We start from the raw sequence: 23,913 nt of genomic DNA, 5'->3' as shown, positions 1-23,913 counted from the left end.
AAAAATAGGGTGGGGATTACCCACAACTTCTTTACTTTAGTAAGAAAATGTTTCATGTTAGGGCTTACAAGATGTCACCTTCTAAGTCACTCTCTCAATAACATGAGTGACTGATACAATGTGAGTTGTATTGACAACCTATATTAAGACTACTCTATAAAGAGATTTTGTCCTACCTATGCATCAGTCAACTTGTAGAGGTTTTAATAAAGTTCTTACATTCAACTTAACAATCTTGTCAGAAACTACCTTGTTAAAGAATTCAGAAAACATTGTAGAAAAATGGTTAGGTTTCCTTACAAGATAACTAATCTATTCATACTTCTTTCCAAGCTTGATAGATCCCTTAAAGTCGGTTAGGGGACATTTGGAGAAAACAAGTTTGAGAAGTAATTTGTAGTAATAGAAAATAGTCTTGTAGTATTAGCAAGGGTGCAATGATAAAGTTAGGGATAGCAGTAGAGGAATATCAATGTGAAAAATTGAAAGATTGTCAGAGTTTTCTAGTAAGAAGCAAGGAATTTTGTATCTCTTTATTTGTTGAACTTCAATATAATTTCTCATTTGTAGAACTGGTTTTCCCTTATGCATTTTTCAAGGGACGATTTATCCAAAAATATTGAGTTCATTCTAATGCATATTTCTTTCCATATTTTTTTTGGTGAAGTCATAGTTGTATATTTTTTCAACATTAGCTATGAATTAGTTTTTGGCAGTCAAATAATTGTTTAAGGTCGGAGATTAATAATTAATGAATACAATATGAATTTTCATAGGGAGCTTGTAATAATCATATGAGTTAAGTTGAGAGGCTTACTTTGTTGTTTATACAACTTGAGCTTTGAATGTTTATTTCCTTTTAAGTTCTTATTTATTTTATGTTTAAAGTTGATGTTTTGATGTGATCTCTTTCTTATAGTTGTCATATTTATTGTGGGCTATTGATCCCCATCAAAAAAATTTAGAGGTCTTAGGGCCCCTTTGAAACATGTTTTACTCTAATGTTCAAAATAAGGATCCAAATGACACATAGCCAATCAAAAATATCTAATTATGAAGTATCTTAGAGTTATGTAGACCATAATCTTCAAAATTGGCATGCATCACAAAGCTATCATGGATAGAAATATCATATAACTCAAAATAAATGAAACAATAACTATTACATTGGTTAAAAAAAAAGAAGTCATTTTAATAGGTTCTAATTATCAAAAAGATATTTTAGAGGTTCCTCCCAAGAATCCATAAATTTATCATCTTTTTATTTTTCTTCACTTCCTTTTTGGGTCTAATGTCCTTGTGTTGCTTCTTGAAATAATCTCTTTTCTTTGAATTCCTTGTTGTGTTTCCTTATCTTTGAACTGCTTGAAACTATACACATTAAAATTTATATATGCATATTATTGCAATTATTAATTTTAGAACATGTTCTATCTTTTAATTTTTTTTCTTATTCTTCCTTCTTGAATTTTCCCTCAAGTTCTTGTAATTCAAGTGCCTAACTCTTAATGGTATTTATATTATTTCTTGTCTCTCATATTCCTATTTCTTGATACTCATTATCCAATTGGTTCTCTACATCATATTTGATTCTGCCATTATCTTATCATCCTCCTTTTTGTCATATCTTCTTCATCGTCTTTTTGTATTTGTCATGTCTTTCATTATCATGTTTTTCGTTTCTGACATGATCATCAAAACCTTCCAATTTATTCCTCCTCCTCTCTCCTTAGCATCCTCAACTTTTTGTTCAAATTGACACATTTTGTCAATGTTACATTTTACATGAAGTTTAGTTTATAGATAAACAAATTTTAATCAATAAGAAATGAAGTTTTCATAAACATTCTATCTTGATACCTGAAAAAGATTCAGCTTAACTAATTTCTTTTTGAATATAATTACAAATTTCTATTTACACAATTAATTCTAGCTTCTAGTGTGAGCTTTCAATTTTTTCTGCAACTCTTTGTAAAAAAAAGTTATGATTATATATATGAAAAGGGAAATATATTATTGCAATACTAAAATGTCCTATTTGAAACTAGAAAGGAGGGATTATATAATTGATTAGAAATTAACAATACATCCTTCCTTGCTAAATGCCATGTGTCCATCAACAAGAGAAATACACACTGTTAACGAGAATTAAGGATTACTAAAATTGTTGCGTTTGACTGAAATGAATCAAGACCTCCTCCACGTTCATTGTTCCCCACGTCTACAAATGATGGTCGCAAAGGATTCTGAAAATCAATCTCATCCTTACTTAATAGTATTGTCACAACCTCAGACATTGATGGTCTTTGTCTGGGAGAAGCTTGTATGCACACAAGCGCAAGATTTATCACCCTCAAAACCTCTCTTTTGCTATACCCTTCCATCTCCTTCTCACTTTCCATCAACTCTAAAACCTTGTTATCTTTGTATAGGCTCCAAACCTGCCATAATTATTTTTTAGAAAAATGATTAGGATTTTTTCGGAGGGGAGAGATGAGATTAAAAGATTCAAAGACTATTCTTAAAATTAAAATACCAATTGAAGAAGATATTGCATATCCGGTGGTTGCTTCAAGTCAATGCTTTTTTGACAACTGAGAATTTCGAGAACCATGACACCGAAGCTTTCTCTGTTAGTTGCCCATGTTGAGCGTATTCAGGAGCTGTGTATCCTCTGCAAAATCCCCCCAAAAGTAATGGTGTTACTATCTATATTGGAAACTTGATTATTAGAAAGATAAGTAGATAAATTTCTGCAAATCTTGTGCTGACGTGAGCTTTATCGTTTGGAAGAAGTCTTGCTAGTGTAGGGTCTATTTGTCGTTGCACCAAAAGTCATGACTGTTAGTGAACATGGAACACCACATAATTAACCACCTGTGGGCAGGGGAGCGCGTCGCATCACCCAACAATCTCCCCCTCGACGCGCATACCAAGTGCTTACATGGGTCGAGAAGGCACCGGGGAGATTTGAACCCATGACCAAGCCAAAACTAGGCTCTGAAGTTGTCGTCAAGTAATATATTGCTTGATTTAATGTCACGATGGATGATACAGACATGGAATTACTCATGGAGATATGCTAGTCCACGAGCAGTGCCCACGATAATCTCGAACCTTTCCAGCTTCCAACTCAAAAGTCTTTTATTTTTACCTTCATAAAGGGCAATTCACAACAATTTCACAACCCATGATCATTTAATTTGTAAAGGATGAAGGAATCAAAAAGAGGAAAGATAGGGAATAGCAAACCGAAACTCATAAATCAGGAGCCTCTCTTGGCCTTGTCTGCAACATCCAAGTAAACGCACAAGATTTCTGTGATGAACATTTGAAACGATTTTCACTTCACTTTCAAATTCCGAAATTGAATGGGAAGAGTGTCCTAATGTGAGCTTCTTTACCACCACAACTTTGTCGTTTGTCAACGTACCCTGCAAATGTCAATGCATCAAAACAGAAGGCCAATATGGACAGCAAATAAATAACCAGATACCTTATTTTCTCAAATTTCAATTTTCCTTTATTATTTTCTCATAATTATTATTTTGGACAAAGGGGATAAGTTAAATGGCCACATTGTCTCAGAAATGGCTATCCACTAGGATGCATCAACTAGTAGTTATGTTGAATATCATGGGATAAGCACCATCAATGTCATGGTGAGCCTTCCTTTTTGGGTTTTAATCATATAAAACTTTTTTTATGGGATTTGTATGATCAATGTATGGTGCATTCTATGTATTGATAGTCACTTTTACATTTTAAATATTTATAGTTGTTCTCTTTTGTTTTCATTTTATCTAGAATGGTTTTATGGTATGAGCACTATCAATGTCATGGTGCATTTTAAGTGTTGATATGATGAGAATATAAATTTATTGATGTGTGGCTATTTAATAGAAGAGCACAAGTTGTACTTTTTTGGGCAAGAACTAAAGAATAAAGTGGCTTTATTTTGATTTATTTGGTGGAAGCCTTGCATCCAATGAGACTTGATCTTTGATGGCCTCATTGAGAACCTTTCAACTTCCAGAATGGACTGAAAACCCATTGACTTTTGCCCGACTCTAATTATATAGAACTAATTTTTATAGATAAGCACTACTACTGCAATGGTGCATTTTTTATGTTGATAATAGCTTCTTTTGGTTTTTATTATATAGAATCATTTTTTATGGAGATAAACACCATTAATTCTATGACACATTTTAGTCGACAGTAGACACTTTTTGTATCTCTATGCATATATAGTGTATTTATGGGGATAAGCACCACCAATGAGCCAATATTCAGCATCTCTAAGTATATAATTTTTTAATGTGAGTAACAACATCAATTCCGTAGTGCATCCTAGGTGTTGGTGTTGATAACCATTGTCCCTGTCTCTAATGCTATGTTCCCATGCAAAGACTTAAGTAATTTTATGCTTAAAATTATGTAGGTGAAGGGTTCTCATACAAATCTTAATTATGAGAAAATAATAAATTAAAATAATAATGCTTTATCAAAATTGTTGGTTGCCTTTTTGAGTATCTTGAAGTCAAAATCTTCTGGCGCACGGAGTTCCGTTGCTCCTTCAATATCTGTTGTTCCATTTATTTTCATTTTGTGATATTAGTATTGACTAAGATTGAACTCATGACTCGAAGACTTATGCTTCAGTATCTATAAAATATTAAATTAAGCCTAGAGGAATTTATCTTTCTCTGTTTTGACAGCATTATTTGCTTCCCAAAGAGAAGGAGACAAGTTATTAGGCTAAATAATTATATGTTAATAATATTATTATTTTTATAATGAAACTATTATGATTATTTATTATTCATTTATTAACTTTTTAATGTATTTAATTTAAATAAAATTTTAATAATAGTTATTCATATATTTGATTAATAATACGTAAGTTTTTCATTGTATTTATTCACTATCAAGTGCCTGATTTCTTTTGTATTTCTGTAACTTCATTCCTAGATATGTGGTGTGATTGGGCCCTCTATTTGACAACCATGGCAGATGCAATAAGTTTGCATTGAAGTAGTGTGAATGTGGAGTGTATCGTGAATAACTAAGTAGGATGATTATAAGGATTTTTCCATGAGATTAACCTACCCTATTTTCCATAGAGAATATCCTCATTCAATTGCAATATTTTAGAAAATGTCAAGGCCAATATGTACTATTCAAAAGTAATGAATTTAGAATTTAGCTTCTTTACAAGGATATGATTTTTTATAAAGCCAGGTGAAGAGTAAGAAGAATAAAATAATGATCACAATTACATACATATATTTTGATAAGGTTATTAGTTTGGAAGAAAAATGTTTCAAGTTGTATACTAGCGATTTGACTCCTCAAAAGAATAGAAGCAAGATAAACAAAAAAGTTAGATTTTGTTAGTAATTAACACAAATGGAACAAAGAAAATCACCAAATAAACATGCACTACAGCACTAATCAATTCATAAATATCAATAACACAATTGCTACAGCAAACAAGAAAACTCTTTACACTACTATAGAAGAAAGTAAAATAAAAGACTCAAAATTTTGTTCATTTGTTTTGCACAAAAATAATTAAATTTTCTCCTTTCAAATAATCTCTCAAACCACTAACCCTCAGTCTTTTCATAAATGCATGGTATCCTAACTAATCCAAGACTAACTAAAAGTAATAGTGGATGTCTTTGCTTTATTATAACTATAATTAAAATTACAGATCGTAAATTTAGATCTCCACATTACATGCAAAGGTAAATGCATTATTAAATTTTCTAATTTTTAACTAAAACATGTCCAAACATGTGATGATGGTGGATGCAAAATTGATATTGAAAGCGGTGCATGAAGATCTGAACTATAAGAAAGTTGTGGTGCATGAATAGTGCATGCAAAAGCGGTGTGAAGAAATTACACCATCTATAACTCCTCCTTAATTTTTTTTATTCCAATTACTCCCAAATTTTCTCTTATATATAAAAAAGTTTCTTTTGGTAATGCCTTAGTGAAGATATCAACTATCTGCTCTTCAGATCATCAGTAATCAAGACAAACTTCTCCATTGTTTACCAACTTTCTAATGAAATGAAATCTCACATCAATGTGCTTTCTCCTTTTGTTAAAACCATGATTCTTTGAAAGTGCAATTGTCTATTTCTTATCATAGAAAATTTGTATAAATCCTCTTGTTCTTGTAGTAGATCCTTTAAAATTCTTCTCATCCAAGTTTCTTGGCATGCTGCTAATGTGACTACTACATATACTACTTCAGCTGATGAAATTGTTACTATCAGTTACTTCTTTGGTGCCCATGAAATTGAACCTGTGCAAGAGTGAAAGATATTTTTAGAAGTGCTCCTTCTATCATCAATATTACCTACCAAATCACTATTAGAATAACCAATCAAAGTAAAATTATTTGTTTTGGAATACAAAATTCCATATGCTTTTGTCCCTACAATATATCTGAGTATCCTTTTTCCAAGTTTCCAATGTGATTCTTTCGCTAACTCCATGAATCTTGAGATCAAACTAACACCATACACAATGTCAAGCCTTGTAGCTGTGACATACATCAAACTACCAAAAAATTTCTTGAATACGGTTGAATTAACATATGACCCAAAAACATTTCTACTAAGCTTTGTTCCTATTAAAATAGGTGTTGGTGCTGGATTACAATTCAACATATTGAATCTTCTCAATACATCTTTGGAATACTTAGTTTGACAAATAAAAATCCCTTTATTAGATTGAATAACTTTAACACCCAAAAAAGAATCTCATCAAACCCAAATTAGTCATTTCAAATTCTTCCATTATTGATTTCTTAAACATGTCTATAAAAAAATTTCCAGTGAAAATTAAATCATCAACATACAAGCATACAATCAAAATATAACATTCTTTATTGATCTTTGTGTATAAAGTGGGCTCATTAAGATTCCTACAAAAACCATTACTTGTCATGTTTGAATTAATTCTACTATACCAAGCCCTAGGGGTTTTCTTCAAACCATAAAGAGCCTTCTTCAATTTGAATACTTTAGCTTTGTCCCCATATACCTCATAATCTAGTGACTATTGAATATAAAATTCTTCCTAAAGAAAATCATTCAAAACTATTTATTTCACATCTATTTGAAAAACTCTCCAACCATTCTGTTGTTGGAATTATAGAAAGAGTAACTAATGGGGGGAGAGGGGGTGAATTAGCTATCCCAAAACAGTTCACAAATCCCTTAGATATCTATAATGCTTACTTACTACTGATACTCTATAAATAATGTAGGAATACTATATCTTCATAGGTTAACTAGTTATTGATCATTTAGCATTCATAGTTATTAATATGTATGCAAAATTTAAATAAAATGAACACAAGAGACACTAGATTTAACATGGAAACCCAATATAGGAAAAACCACCAAGTAACTAGTCACCAATTTTTTACTCTTCTGAAGTGAGCCCTGTTAGGAGCCAACCCTATTAACGGTTACAATACACACTATTATGTGTGACCCTGTTAGAGGATTTTAATAACCATGTTAGGAGTGGCCTTGCTAGAGGTCATTAGAACAATTCAATTGAACTGACACCTTGTTAGAGGATTTACAAAATGGTTGTTAAACCAACTCTGTTAAGAGATTTGAAATCACTGCTACAATGGTTAGAAAGCAACAATGAATTGACCTGAACAAGATGCAACTAAATTTGCTACCTACAAGTCTCTATTCAGTATCATTAGATCCTCCTTGATCAAATATGGCTCTACTGCTCTGCAATGATCTCTGATCATCCTTCAAATTCACTTTCACAAAAATTAGTCTTCATATCACATCAACTTCTCATACTTACTCTTCATACTTCTTAGAATTCACAACTTGACCTCTTACTTATACCTTTCAGATTGTCAAGTCAGCCCATTTACATGTTATATTTACCAATAAACCATACATCAGTTGGCTACAAATATTACTCTAAACAAATAAACATTATTTCATAAAATAATGAAATCTTTTGGTGGTCGACCCTACTCGATAAATACTACTTCCAAAAATTTCTTGAGTTAACTTTCTTGACTCGGTTAACATTGCAATATCCTTAAAAACCTTTGCCTACTGAGTTTACTTGGTAAGAACTACTTCTGCCAATTCCCTTTGATGACCGAGTGAGCTCGATCATAACTAAATTTCTTTGATTACCTTGAAAACTCGGTAAGAACTATATCTTCCAAATTGCCTTTGATGACCGAGTGAACTCGGTAAGAGCTACATCTTTGCTTGGCTAACCTTCTGAGCTTGGTAGGCTCTGTCTTTTACCTAGCCAACCTTCTAAGCTTCGTAGACATTTTCCTTTGCCTTGCTGACCTTCTGAGTTCAGTAGACACTATCCTTTGCCTTGCTGACCTTCTGAGCTCGGTAGACACTATCTGATGACTAATATGACATTTGTGTGACATCAAAGACAACACACAATTTGAACAATTGTATCCAACAATCTCCCTCTTTGGTATTGATGGCAACACAACATGTCATAGCAGGATGAATCTTGAAAAACAAGTCTTTTAATGACAGAATACTTCACTTCTTAAAATATAGCAAAGCTCCCTCTTTCATAATAATTTCTCCCTCTTGAATAAACTCTTATTTATTTTGCAAATTTCAGAAAGATATGACAATATATTCTCCCTCTTTGACAACACATTCCAAAGACAACTCAATAAAATTGAATAATATTGTACCTGATGTATTCATTCATATGCAATGTCTTCATTGGTTTGCTACATCAACTGATAGATCTTCAATTCTATTTCTGTTGATGCATTACTAAAACTGTATTTTAGTGAGCTTTAGATAGGGGAATGACCCCTAACTTCCCTCTTAGATATAAGAATGCATCCTTAGGTAAAGGCTTTGTGAATATTTCAGCAATTTGTTCTTTTATATGCATATATTCCAATCTTATTTCCTTTTCTTGTACCAATTCTCAAACAAAGTGATATTTGATGGCAATATGCTTGGTTCTTGAATGCATCATTGGATTCTTGGAGATGTTAATTGTGCTTGTGTTATCACAAAACATAACAACTAGTTCTTTTATTTCTTGCTTCATACCTTCCAATAATTGTTTAAACCACACAAGGTTTGAGCAATTTACTCCTGCTGCGACATATTTAGCCTCTACTTTGGATTGAGATGTACAATTCTGCTTTTTTCTTGTCCAAGAAAGAAAGCTCTTCCACTTGTGCTCTTTTTGTCATTAATATTTTCTGCCCAATCTACATCAATGAACACCTTTAAATCTAGTTTACCTCCAAGTTTATACCATAATCCATAATCTTCAGTTCCTTTTAAGTATCTCATGATCCTTTTGATTGCCATCATGTGATTTTCTTTTGGTTTTGTTGAGAATCTTGCTACAATCCCTACTGCAAGGGCAATGCCTGGTCTTGTGTGCACTAAATATTGCAACTTTCCAATCATAGATCTTTACAATGTCTGATCTACTTCCTCAGATTCATGATCTTTGGTAAGTTTCAATCCAGTACACATAGGAGTCCCAACTGGTTTGTAGTCTTCCATACCAAACTTTTTTAGTAACTCCTTGATGTATTTAGATTGAGTGATGTAGATGCCATTCTTACTTTGTTGAATTTGAAGACCAACAAAGAATTTGATCTCACCAAACATTGACATTTCAAATTCCTTTTTCATTTGTTCTGAAAATTCTTTTCAAAGATCATAATTTCCTGTGAACAAAGTATCATCTACAAATATTTATGCTAAAACAATCTTATTATCTAGTCCTTCCTTTATGTACAAACTATTGTTATCATTAGTCCTTTGAAAACCAATTTGAATAAGGTAGTTATGCAATCTTTCATACCATGCTCTAGGGGCTCGTTTTAGACCATATAATTCTTTATGCAGTTTTCAGACCATGTTTTTCATGTCTAGATCAATAAAACCTTCAGGTTGTTCAATATAAACCTCTTCATCCAATATGCCACTAAGAAATGCTGACTTGATATCCATCTGATAGACTTTGTATCATTTGAATGCAGCATATGCAAGTAAGGTTCTGACATCTTCCAATCTTGCAACAGGAGCAAAAGTTTCTCCATAGTCTACACCTTCTTCTTGAGAGTATCCTTTGCATACTAGTCTAGCTTTGTTCCTTGATACATTACCATCTTCATTAGCTTGTTTCTGAATACCCACTTTGTTCCAATCAGGTTCTTGTCTTTGGGTCTAGGTACAAGAGTCCATGTTTTTTTTTTCTCTATCTATTCTATCTCTTCATTCATAGCTTCAATCCAACTGTCATTGTCTAGTGCATCTTTGACATTTCTAGGTTCAAAATCAGCAAGTAAACAAGTGCCTTTCAACTTACTTCTTGTCATTGTTCCTTCTGATTTGTCTCTAATGATCTGATCGGGTGTGTGATGCTTTCTGAAATACTTGGCTAACACGAGCTCCTTGCCTTTTGAGTGACTTCCATTGTTATCCTTCTGCATCTCAACTTCTTGTCCTAGATCTAGTTGCTCGTGCTTGGTAGTTGTTGATTCGGTAGCCTCTGTTTGCAACTTAGGTTCTTGCAACTCAGGAGGCATTAGCTCAGTTTGAACTTCCTGTGACTTGGTAACTGAAGACTCTAGAGTTGAGGATTCCTGATTAACTAGTATACTTGGTACTATATTCGATTCAATGTAAACAAATCTCTTGTAGTCTTCAAGTACCCTTTTGCTTTCTTCTTCACATTTTTCTGCGAACTCATCAACTTTCACATGTGCACTTTCTATGATTTTGTGAGTAGACAGATTCAAACATCTATATGCTTTACTTTTGCAAAAATATCTTAAAAATATTCCTTCATCACCCTTTACATCAAATTTACCTTTTCTAGATTCTTTCAAAATGTAACATTTGCTTCCAAATACTTTTAGATAACTTACATTGGATTTGTAGCCATACCACAACTTATAGGGTGTTTTGAATGAGTCCTTTTTTAGTTGTACTCAGTTTAAGGTATGAACTACAATGCTAATAGCTTCCTTCCACTATTTGATAGCAATGCTCTTTTCAATCATTAGGGTTCTTGCACAGTCCATGATAGATCTGTTCCTTCTTTCACCTATACCATTTTGTTTAGGTGTTCCTGGTGTTGAAACCTATTTTTTGATTTCTCTTTCAATGCAAAAGTTATTCAACTCATGTGAAACAAATTCACCACCTCTGTCAGATCTTAAACATTTCAGTCTTTTGCCTCTTTCCTTTTCAACTCTGGCCAAATACCATTTGAATTTTTTGAATGCCTCTAATTTCTGTCTTAAGTACATGATAATCATCATTCTTGAATAATCATCAAGAAAAAGAATGAAAAATTTCTCACCAATATAACTTTCAATGCCAATGGGTCTACAGAGATCAGTATGCACAATTTCTAGAACTTCTTCAGACTGACAGTTCTTGCTCTTGAAACTAGTTTTTCGCATTTTTCCAATTTGACAATTTTTACATAGACCAATCTCAAGTTTCTTGATGTTAGGAATGCCTCTTACATTCTTGAACTTACTTATCTTTACCAAGTTGTCAAATTTTACATGACACAACCTTCTATGCCATAACCAATTTTCTTCAATTTGAGCAATAAAACATGAACATTCACCAAGTTCAAGATAAAATAAGTTACCTTTTGTTTGAGTGCCTGATCCAATCAGTTTTCCTTTGCCATCCAACAATCTTGCTTTTCCATGCATAAATTCTACTTTGAATCCATTATTGAGTAGTTGTGCCACACTTAACAAATTATGCTTTAGTCCTTCTACCCAATATGCATTATCACATACAAGTTCCTTGGTTAGTGAGATTCTTCCTTTTCCTTTTATACAACAAGGTTCATTGTTACCAAATCTTACACTACCACCATCATAGTCTTCAAAGTGTTCAAACATAGTTTTATCACCAGTCATGTGATGAGAGCAACCATTATCATCTCCCCCATAGATTTCTTTCAGGTTGTTCCACATTTCAAAGGTGGATTTGTAGTTCTTGATGTCAAAAAATTCTTCATAACTCAGAGCAGATGCTATATCTATCATCATATTATTGTGGGTCTTCTTTTTAGCAATATCATTGACAGATAATGTACCAATAGGTTTTGCATATTTTTCATCAAGGTACCTCAATCCTGTATCTCCAATAGAAGCTAGATGAAGTCTCATCAACCCTTGCCATGCTAAGAAGTTGTCCCTGTTAAGTCTTGGAATTTCCCTCTTATAAGACATCCTCACCTTTGGCTTAGATCCTTGAAATCTTTTCCTACAAGCACTAAGAGCTCTCATACCAATTGTTGGAATTATAGAAGGAGTAACTATGAGGGGGGGTGGGGTGGGGTGAATCAGTTATCCCAAAATAATTCAAAAATCCCTTAGATGTCTATAATGCTTACTTACTACTAGTACTCAGTAAATAATGCAGGAATACTATAACTCAGTAGGTTAGCTAGTTACTGATCATTTAGCATTCATAGTTATTAATATGTATGCAAAAGTTAAATAAAATGAACACAAGAGACACCAAATTTAACATGGAAACCCAATATGGGAAAAACCACCATGTAACTAGTCACCAATTTTTTACTGTTTTGAAGTGAGCCCTGTTAGGAGCCAACCCTATTAAAGGTTACAATACACACTATTAGATGTGCCCCTATTAGGAGTGACCTTGCTAGAGGTCTTTAGAACAATTCAATTGAACTGTCACCTTGTTAGAGGATTTACAAAATGGCTATTAAACCAACTTTGTTAAGAGATTTGAAATCATTGCTACAATGGTTAGAAAGCAACAATGAATTGACTTGAATAAGATGCAATTGAATTTTCTCGCTACATGTCTCTATTCAACATCATTAGATCCTCCTTGATCAAATATGGCTCTGCTACTCCTCAATGATCTCTGATCATCCTTCAAATTTTCTTTCACAAAAATCAGTCTTCATATCACATTAACTTCTCATACTTCCTCTTCATACTTCTTAGAATTCGCAACTTGACCTCTTACTTATACCATTTAGATTGTCAAGTTGATCCATTTACATGTTATATTTACCAATAAATCATACATTAGTCAGCTACAAATATTACTCTAAACAAATAAATGTTATTTCATAAAATAATGAAATCCTTTACTGGTCGACCCTGCTCGGTAAATACTACTTCCAAAAATTTCTTTAGTTAACCTTCTTGACTTGGTTAACATTGCAATATCCTTAAAATCCTTTGCCTGCCGAGTTTACTAGGTAAGAACTTCTTTTACCAAATTCCCTTTGATGACCGAGTGAGCTCGGTAAGAACTAAATTTCTTTGATTACCTGGAAAGTGCGGTAAGAACTGTCTAATGACTGATATGAAATTTATGTGACATCAAAGACAACACACAATTTGAACAATTGTATCCAACAAATGGGTCTGATGAATCAACTAATGGTTGCAAATTAGATACTAAATTTCTATTTTTTCCTTCTTGAATTTTCCCTCATGTTCTTGTAATTCAAGTGCCTAACTCTCAATGGTATTTATATTATTTCTTGTCTCTCATATATCTATTTCTTGATACTCATTACCCAATTGGTTCTCAACATTGTATTTGATCCTGTCACTATATTATCATCCTCCATTTTGTCATTTCTTCTTCAAGGTTCACATTCCCAGTGTTCCATGCTTGATTTAGCTAATTAGGCTTGTGAAGATTGCATAGGTTCAAGAGTATGTTGGGGAGTTGAAGCTTTGGAGGGTTTTTGTAACTTCAAAAAGGGTATCCAAATAACTATTTTGTTTTCCAATTTCAACAAAGAAACAAAAATTTTCTTTCCCAAAACCACATAAAGGGCTATAAGGGCAATGAGACCTATTAAGAGTAATTTTGCAAAATACAAGTTAGGAGAGTAAACCAGCTGTACAAACATCATGATTAGGTGTTCCTTGAAGTTTCTAAGTGGTTATTTTGAAGTAAGAAATTTATTAGAATCCATTTCTCAAATTTTCTCATTTTTCCCTTATTGCTTCCTAAGTCTTGAATGGGAAATGTAATCAAGTAGTTTTTTGAAGTTGGGTAAAAGTTTTCTCAGTGTTTTAACCAAGCTGGAAAGAGTCTTTGAAGATACTTAGCAAGGTGGGAAATATATTTTTCCTTAAAAGTGTTCTTATTGGGAATCCACCAGCTTTTGGTGTGAGAAATTTGCATAATTTTGGATGCAAATTTCATTAAAATGAAATACATGAAATACTTAGAACATAAAACACATATATTATGATAACCAATAATGTCATAAGTCTAATAATTTCATGCATCAAATATATGTCATACATCAAATACAAAATGTCATATATACATCAAATGTATGTCAAATATATCCACTTAAATAAAATCCAAGATATATGTCCACTAATTCCTATACATGTGTGTCTATCCCTCTATCTTCTCCTATCCGTGAGGGGACGGAAACAAATCCCTATAGGTCTTTGGTCATTGCATGGAGGAAGATGATGGGGATGATGGAGTCTTCCTTACATGCTTACTCGTCCTCTTGTTTAGGCTCCTCTCTAACTAGAGCTGATAAAAATAAAATATATATGAATCAATAATTATTATACATTAAAATCAAATATATGTACTCAAAAAATTAATTATTTACTTACCATCATAAAACATTTACTCTATACATCCACCTTAAAGGCTCCCAGACAATAAAAAGTAACAAGGCCCTACAACAATTCACTCAATAAAATCACTTGATCATACTTACAAGTACCATTTGAAATTTCAATACTGACTATTACAAGTAAAAACTAAAACTATGAAAACTCTTTCATACTTCAATCAATGGCTTTGAACTAGTACTCATGGTAGCAACTACACATTCGATGGACTAGCAAAGATTAGGAGTCTTAGATGTCAGTAACTACAAATTATATAATAAAATTTACATGTAACATGACACATGAAACAAATATAATCAAATGAATTAAATTAACATGAAACAAATGTACCTCTAAGAAGCTCGTATCAGTCCTAGGCCTCGAGTCCCTTGTGAATGTCAATGATCTAGTACAGAACTAATCCACATGGATTAAAAAAAAATTCAATTCTTCATATGATTATATAATAAGTATATGTATTATTTAAATAAGTATATAGATACATACATCTCAACTTGCCAATACGACATAAAATGGGGCCAAGAAATTTGTACTAGGTCTATCAACACTTTTACCTTGAATTTTGAACAATGTGAAGATATGCTAATTAATTAGTCATTCCCTATACATATGAAATGTGATCAAATTAGTTTATTATAATTATAATTTACATATTTTTCAATGCCAAATGTGTCACCCAGAAACTCATCAGTGACTAGCCCATCATCCATATTATCTCCAATATGACTGCCAAACATGTATAAGGATCTACATGATTTGCATATGTGATTGTGATGCAAAGGGGACTTCTCCTCAAGTAATGGACTAGTGTAATGAATGAGAGTCTGTCTCAAAGAATTGATAGTCCCTAGAGTACTGGTCTTTACATGTTCCTTCACAACTTAAGAAATAATCAAATACTCATCATGTGGCTTGACAAGAGCTTCCCTAACTACCTTAGGGTCACGACAATCTTCTCCTCCCCACCTCTACCCTAAGAATTTAACATATCAAAATAATTGGGGATCTCCCCAAGGATAAATTGACAACAAAATTTCTTTCAAAAATACATTGGAACCTCATGATTATTACACGGTGGGGCATCACAGACCATTCACCATCTATCCCAAAAGTTATTTCTAATATCATCATGTATGCACCAATGGATTTGGAACCTTTTATTTGTATGTTAAATAGTGTCTTGTTATCTAGGCTTTTTAAACAATGGACATATCCTACCTTTTTCTATGTCCTTTTTTCTTGCATCTTTATAGGATAATTTGTTTTCATAATATCTTCTTTGTTCTTCTCTATTAACATGTCAAATATCCAATTGACCGCTAACATAAGCTACATGGCTCATAATGAACTCAATGGAGTACGTCAATTGTGCTCTCCTAGGATTAATTTTCCTGCAAGCTTTCAACCTACAAATTATTGTTTCTAATTAATTTTTCACTTTTTCTATTTCATTCATTATATTGTCTTGTGTCCCAGGAGGAGATCTTTCAATTGGTGAAGGTTGTGGAATTTCTTGCTCTTCTTGTAGAGGGTTTTCATTTTGATTTTTTTTTATTAGGGTGAGTGTTTCATGGTTGATTTTTCACATTTCTTGATAAGAAACCAATTTCATTTTAAATAAATAAACAAATTTGAAGTAAAACTAAAAAACATACAAAACAATGCCAAAACATATAAAACAATGTAAAAAGAAGAGTAGAAAACATACTTGACGATCCTGATCTTGATCTTTGGTAATGAGGAGGCATCTTGAGGAGGAGAATGAGGAAATTCTTCAAATTCCACAAACCATGTGCATAATGTTGAGGGGAAAGAAGAAACTAGTACAAAGAAATAAGGTAAAATTCAATGGGCTATGGGTTTGCAACTCATTTATAGATTTTTTAAAAAGGGTGCACATTCTTTGGTTTGTGCTCCACAATCTTCTAGGCTTGTGAAGCCCAAGCCAAAGCACGTGCATGCTTTTATAAATTTAGAAATTTGAGTTGTGTGTCATCTTTTTGGCACGACAACTTGGTGCATTTGCCCCATTTATTTTTCTAAGATTTGTGCCTGATAGGAAAGGTTTAGATGATAGATTACAATCTCTCATGTGAAACTAAGCTAGGAGATCTCTTGAACACTTGAATTGAGAAATATTGATGCTTGATTCATTTTGGTTAAGTTCAAGGTTGAGAAAAAAGTGTAGTTGATCCATGTCTATCATGAAAAATATGTCATGCAAAGAAACTTTAATTGCAGGAATAGATGTTGGACAGCTACCTATGATTAATAGGTCATCTAAATAAGGAACTACATGGCTTATTATACATGTATTTTGATAAGGTTATTAATTTGGAAGAAGAATGTTTCAAGTTGTATATTAGCGATTTGACACCTCAAAAGAATAGAAGTAAGATAAATAAAAAAAGTTTGATTTTGTTAGTGTTGGTAAATAGATTTGTCCTTCCTTGTTTCTTAAGAATATGACTTTTAGTGCCCAAATCATGAACAATATCTGGTTACAAAATTTGAAAAGTCATTCTCTGATTATTGGCTTTTCTTTGAATTGGTAGGTACAACTCCCTTATGGAATAATATGCAATGAATTATGTTTTGATCCTAAAATTAACACAGGGTACACTCTTAACTTGAGAGCAAAAGAGGAAAACTGGATTAAGCCTAAGCATAACTTAATCTAGGTAGGGTAAACTTTTAGTCTATGAACCAAATGATATAACTCAAACATCTTATGAATTCATACACTCAGCATTCAACTAACCTACAGGAACTATTAACATAGATGTAAATGGAATAATAAAAAAAAGGTCTAATGAGTCCTTCTCTCAATATTTCATAGCACATCCTACTGGGTTTATTCACAACCTCAAAACAAGGGAATGAAACAATCCTTTCCTTCCTACTATAACTTAGTTTATGAGAAAGAATCAATTAATTAGCAACTATCAACTTACTAGAACAAGAAATAATGGACAGAAAATATCTTCAATTGACTTTGTAACATCAAGTATCCTCCACCAAAATTTGCCAACCTTTCCTTAATCATTCAACTTCATACATATAGACTTGAGAGATGACCGTTACAATAGGAATTTTAATCGATTCATCTTCTAAGGATGAGTAATGGCAAGATGTCAGTTTTTCGCATTACAAAATTTGCAAAATTTACCTCAGAAAATGAAAAGGGAGTGTCAACTAAATCACTTGAGCTTCTTTCTATTTTTAGTTTTTTCTCTATATGCTTTGGCAGCAACTATAATTGGAATCATCTCTTCGTGGTTAGGCACATGTACATTAGTGAATCTTAAGAACCACTTAGAGTGCTCTCGAGCCAACTCCTTCACTGTATTTAGCTGACTTGCCAATTCTCCAGTAGCCACGTGTACATATCCACCAAGCGTCTACAACTCTACCACTCTGTTTTGGTTGCTTGAAGTCATTCCAAATAGATGACTCAAGTATGTGGAGAATTTTTTTTTCATTACTTCTACCCCAATGAGAGATTTCCCTTGCCCACTGGTTTGTGGGTCAATGTGTAATCCTCACATGAGTTTGAATGCTCTATCTTGAGTCTTGCTCACTTTTTCCCCTATTTCTTTGAGTCCGTCTTCAACCTCTTGAATCATTTCTAGCATAAATTGCATACTTTGAAGCCATTCGAACAGAGGCTTAGTCCCTTTCTTCAAAATCTTTGCTTCGAATGACTCTTTTGCCTTCATTTGGATGATCATTTTCAGGAGAGAAATACATGCATCACATCTTGCCTTCTCTGCCGCCAAAGTATTTTGATTAGATATGATATTATCCTTCTCAGTCTTCAATTGAAGGATAACATTTCTAATTTGATGGATCAAAGCAATTCCATCTGTATTGAGTTTCTCAATCCATTCTCTTCTGAACTGACCAAAATTCCTATCTTTCTAAAGCTATGAGATGAAATCTTGCACCTCCTCTACTGTGGGGTTCTTAGTAGTAGGCACACCAGTAATGGTTGCTAATGGGACAACTAACTGCCTAATAAATCTTTTCAATTCTTCAATCTTGACCTTCATCTTGATTTTTGACAATTTGAGGCTCTCCAATTATTCTTCTATCACCTGATTACTTGATCTCCATAGGCCCACCTTGTTATCATGTCTAGCCTCTCCAAGATCAATCAAATGTAGAGTGAAATCATCGGGTGTCATGTCCTTAATTCTCTCTGCTTTTTTTGTCTTTGCTACCTCCATTGTTAAGTGTCTTGTTTCTAGATCTTGCCCAAGTATTGATAAAATCTTCTACTTCTTAGCTTTCACTATTATAGACCCACAACGAATTTCTTGAGACATAGTATCCTTTGCAGCGATGCTCTCCTCTTTCCTTTATCTGTTTCTTTCTAAGGTATCTTCTAGCCAGGACTCTGTACTAATCACTTTAGAAGTAGCCCCAAGTGACTCTATAATTAACATCTTCTTCTTCACCGGAGTCAATGCCACTATAGTTGTAGAAAAAGGATTTTTAGGATTTTGAAATAGAAGCCTAGAAGAACTCGGGGCTTTCTCTTCCTCTTGAGTTTTCCTTGCAGCTTCATCAAATTCAGTGGACTCGCTGCTACTGCTCTATTCATCCCTGATCTCTACTATTTGAATGGGGGAACCGCTTGGCTTCAAAAGGGAAGCACTTGCAGATGGACTAGGGCTATGATGAGGAGATGGAGTTGGATTAATGTGAGGAGATGAGACTAGAGTAGTGACATGAGGAGGTGAAACTGGAGCAGTGACATGAGGAGGTGAAACTAGAGCAGTAACACCATCTTTTGGCTCTTCAGTCCTCTTTTCTTTGGTGCTAGCTAGGGCTCCAATAATTGGTAGAGGACTACCTTGGCAAGTTGGAGCTATTGAAATGTTCTTCTTCGGGGGTTGGTCACCTCCTCCTATAGATTGAGCAGGTCCTTAAGTACCCATAGTTGAAACACTAGGTGTGGCACTTTGAGAAGAAGTGGGAGTAGTAGCAGCTGGAGAAGCTTGAGTAGTCTTGCTTCTACTGTGGCCCTTTTTTTCTGTCCACTCAACCCATTTTCTGGTTCTTTTGAAAATCTAGGGCATCATAACATCAAGGTCTTCTTCCATATCAACATATGGCTTAGAACTGATTGGAGTATTTCTCAATTTGGTCAAGTATGTATTACTATACATATTTTTCCCATCATCTTCTAGCCCTTCCACATCTAAGTGAATGCCATATGTCTTTATTTGATCTACTGTCAATCTAGCAAAATCCAGATCTCAGCTTTCCAACTCATCTTTACAATCTGCCCAATAATCTTCCACAATAGTAACATGCTTGATCATCCTTCCAATTTGAAGTACATCTCTGGCATACCCATTTGTGTGAAACATAGGCCTCACCACTTCATATTCTTCTAATTTGAGCTTGTTCTTGAATGCCTTGAGCATGTTTTTGGCATCTAGTAGGGACTCACAACTGTAGGCACCAACTTTTATGAAAAATTCGTATCCCTTTTTCCTCGAACCGTCGCTCAACACATTCACCTGGATTTCTTGTCTCATGATCTCAATGAGCACAATCATGTCATCTGAATATCTAGGTAGTTTCAGGGGAAATTCATTGAAAGCTGCAAGGCGTAAATATTAAAACGATGAGAATTGGATGAAATAAATACCAAACTGACAGATGGTTTCCATTACTTATGGGCTGAATCTCCTCTCTAAACACCCTTGGAGTTCCCTACAAAGCGTCATTATAAATGCATCATTAACTTTGATATACTCTACATAACTATTCTATAATTGCAAGCATGGGTAAAACTAATAACTCTTTACATCATCTTGAAAATTCTCTTTTCTGGGAAGGCCTGGCCATAATTGTAGGGAAGCCAACATATATATCAAGAAATAAGACATATTAAATAAATTTTAGAACTTAGCTACATTGAGAGCCCGAGACAGATGTTCACTTACCTCATATACCTAGTCAACATATTGTGTATCTGAGAAAATGACATGTACCAAAAAGAAATATTGTTGTACACAATTAAGGGCTTTGACCTCACCTTTCAATCGATGCAAAAGAACTAGAATGTCCACGATCTCAGGCTTGAGATCAGTGCCAAAAAGGGTTTTAGAAACTTTACTTTTAGCTCTCCTTGGCTTTCAAAACCTTGAACTCATGATCTCTTTTTGCCACGCCATCTTCTTTAGAGAGAATTCAGACATAGCTCCTCCAATTGTTAATTCAAAGAACTCCTCTCTTTCTGGAATCTGTAGACAATTGACTACTACTTGCCTATCAATTGAGATTAACACATTTTGATCAGGTAGTAAGATTTGCTTTGTATCTAGGTTATAGTGATTGATACATTCAATAATTAACTCCAAGGCTTGTACTGCTACGGGAAATCCTGCTGGTTCTACCAGCCCACTTCTTTGAAGTTTCTTCGTTATGGGATGGATTGGTTTTGTCTTCAACATTGTTTCAAAATCTTGCATGTCAAAGAAATGGAGTGAAGTGTCTATGATATTCTTGCATGTAGACTTGATTCCACCCAATCCATCAAATCTAGCAAATCTTGTTGCCATCTTGACTGAGGTAGAGATAAATTTGAAATCTTAAAACTCAAAATAGGATAGAGAGTAGAACTTCGTAACTATGGGAATTTTGGAATGAATAGTAAAATCAATAGCATAATAGTTCAAATAAGTAATCAATACTTTGAAAATTCGTTATGTTCATCTCTATATAGAAACTCCAATCCACCTGTTAATCTTTAAGATCTGCACAACACAAATAAATTAAATGATAAATCTGTTAGATTAGTAAATGTGGAGGTAACAATGGATTATTTATTGTCTTTTCACTATTTTTTTTGGCCCAATGGTTACTTTCCTTTATTATAGTTTTACTTTCTCATTTTTCAGCAAGCTGTGGAGAATTAAGAATGGAGTAGTTTGTGAGTAAAAATTTGCTCAACCAGATTTTGAATAGAATACCTTCCTCAATGTGATCAATGTGCTTCTCTTATCTTTTTAAGCCTCCTGTAATTGATTTGTATAATAACCATGCTTGCAAGAGTGATTTTACATTGGATGCAAAAAATTGCCTTCAAGCATAGAAACCCAGCAGAGGAGAAGATGATTTCCACTTTTCTTCTTTTGCCTTTGTTTTACCTTCTCTGCCCTAACCACTTTACTTTACGCCTTCAAAAAATATAAAACTGGCTTCGCAAGTGAAATATGGGACCCACTGACCCACTTTACCTTTCCACAAATTCCTTTCCAAAAAATTGACTTCTTGGTTCGAAGCCCACCGAGGAGAAGCTATTTCTAAGTTTTTCGTTGATGCCCATTTTCATCATCTTATTGAGTTTCGAAGTGTTCCCGCAGTGAAAAAATGACAATACTTGAATGATCTATCCATAAAATAATTGACTTCTCTTCATTTAAACTCACAAATTGCATTTGTGAATCTTGGTGGAGTTTCACCTTCAAGGTGCAAAAACCTGCAAAGGAGAAGATGAAACTAGATTTTTTGCTAGTTCAACTTTCTATATGTTCGGAAAAAAATGAGCTGCAAGTAAGTTCATCTAAAGTAACATAATTTAAGAATCTCCATCGAGCAAGGTCCTAAACTACCCCAAAGACTCATGATGATAAATAAAACCCACCCAGCCATACAATTCGAGAGAAGGGAAAAGATGAAAACCCGATGGAGGTACTTATCACTTGAGGAAGAAAGGATCAACTTACTTGACTAAACTAAACACAATACAAGTTAATCTCCACTTTGCAAAATTGGTACATGGTGAAAAGTGGGGCAACAGTTAGTAATCAACACAAACTGAACAAAGAAAATCACCAAATAAACATGCACTACAACACTAATCAATTCATAAATATCAATAACACAATTGCTATAGAAAACACGAAAACTCTTTACATTGCTATAGAAGAATTTAAAATAAGAGACTCAGAGTTTTGTTCATTCGTATTGCACAAAAATAATTAAATTGTCTCCTTTTAAATAATCTCTTAAACCACTAACCCTCGGTCTTTTCATAAATGCATAGTATCCTAACTAATCCAAGATTAACTAAAAGTAGTGGTAGAAGTCTTTGCTTTATTATAACTATCATTAAAACTAGAGAACATAAATTTAGATCTCCACATTACATGCAAAGGTAAAAGCATTATTAAATTTCTAATTTCTAACTAAAACATATCCAAACATGTGATGACCATCTATAATTCCTCCTTAATTTCTTTGATTCCAATTACTCCCAAATTTTCTCTTATATACACAAAAGTTTCTTTTGATAATGCCTTAGTGAAGATATCAACTATCTGCTCTTCAAATCCGTAGTAATCAAGATGACCTTCTCCATTGTTTGCCAACTCTCTAATGAAATGAAATCTCACATCAATGTGCTTTCTCCTTTTGTTAAAACCATGATTCTTTGAAAGTGCAATTGTCAATTTATTATCATAGAAAATTTGTATTAACTCCTCTTGTTCTTGTAGTAGATCCTTTAAAATTCTTCTCATCCAAGTTTCTTGGCATGCTACTAATGTGACTACTACATATTCCACTTCAGCTGATGAAATTGTTACTGTCAGTTACTTCTTTGATGCCCATGAAATTGCACATGTGCCACAGTGAAAGATATTTCCATAAGTTCTCCTTCTATCATCAATATTACCTACCAAATCACTATTAGAATAACCAATCAAAGTAAAATTATTCATTTTGGAATACAAAATTCCATATTCTTTTGTCCGTACAACATATCTGAGTATCCTTTTTCCAAATTGCCAATGTGAGTCTTTTGCTAACTCTATGAATCTTGAGATCAAACTAACACCATACACAATGTCAAGCCTTGTAGTTGTGAGATACACCAAACTACCAAAAAGTTTCTTGAATAGGGTTGAATTAACATATGACCCAAAATCATTTTTGCTAAGCTTTTTTCCTATTAAAATAGGTGTTGGTGTTATTTTAGAATTCAACATATCTAATCTTCTCAATACATCTTTGGCATACTTAGTTTGACAAATGAAATTCCCTTTATTAGATTGAATAACTTCAATACCTAGAAAAAAAATCTCAGCTTTCCAACTCATCTTTACAATCCGCCCAATAATCTTCCACAATAGTCACATGCTTGATCATGCTTCCAATTTGAAGTACATCTC

At 33.4% G+C, this 23,913-nt stretch overlaps 1 pseudogene; it reads right to left on the bottom strand.

The window, feature by feature from the left end:
• Positions 1-2,138: 2,138 nt before the first annotated feature.
• LOC149536981 (cysteine-rich receptor-like protein kinase 2) overlaps positions 2,139-23,913 on the bottom strand; it is a 54,457-nt pseudogene continuing 32,682 nt past the window's right edge.

This window comes from Cupressus sempervirens, chromosome 10 (genome assembly GCF_028749045.1).
Source record: "Cupressus sempervirens isolate cs-2001-9-10 chromosome 10, ASM2874904v1, whole genome shotgun sequence".
NCBI classification, from domain to species: domain Eukaryota; kingdom Viridiplantae; phylum Streptophyta; class Pinopsida; order Cupressales; family Cupressaceae; genus Cupressus; species Cupressus sempervirens.
The sequence above is the reverse complement of the archived record's forward strand: the minus strand, read 5'-3'. Positions and strand labels throughout refer to the sequence as shown.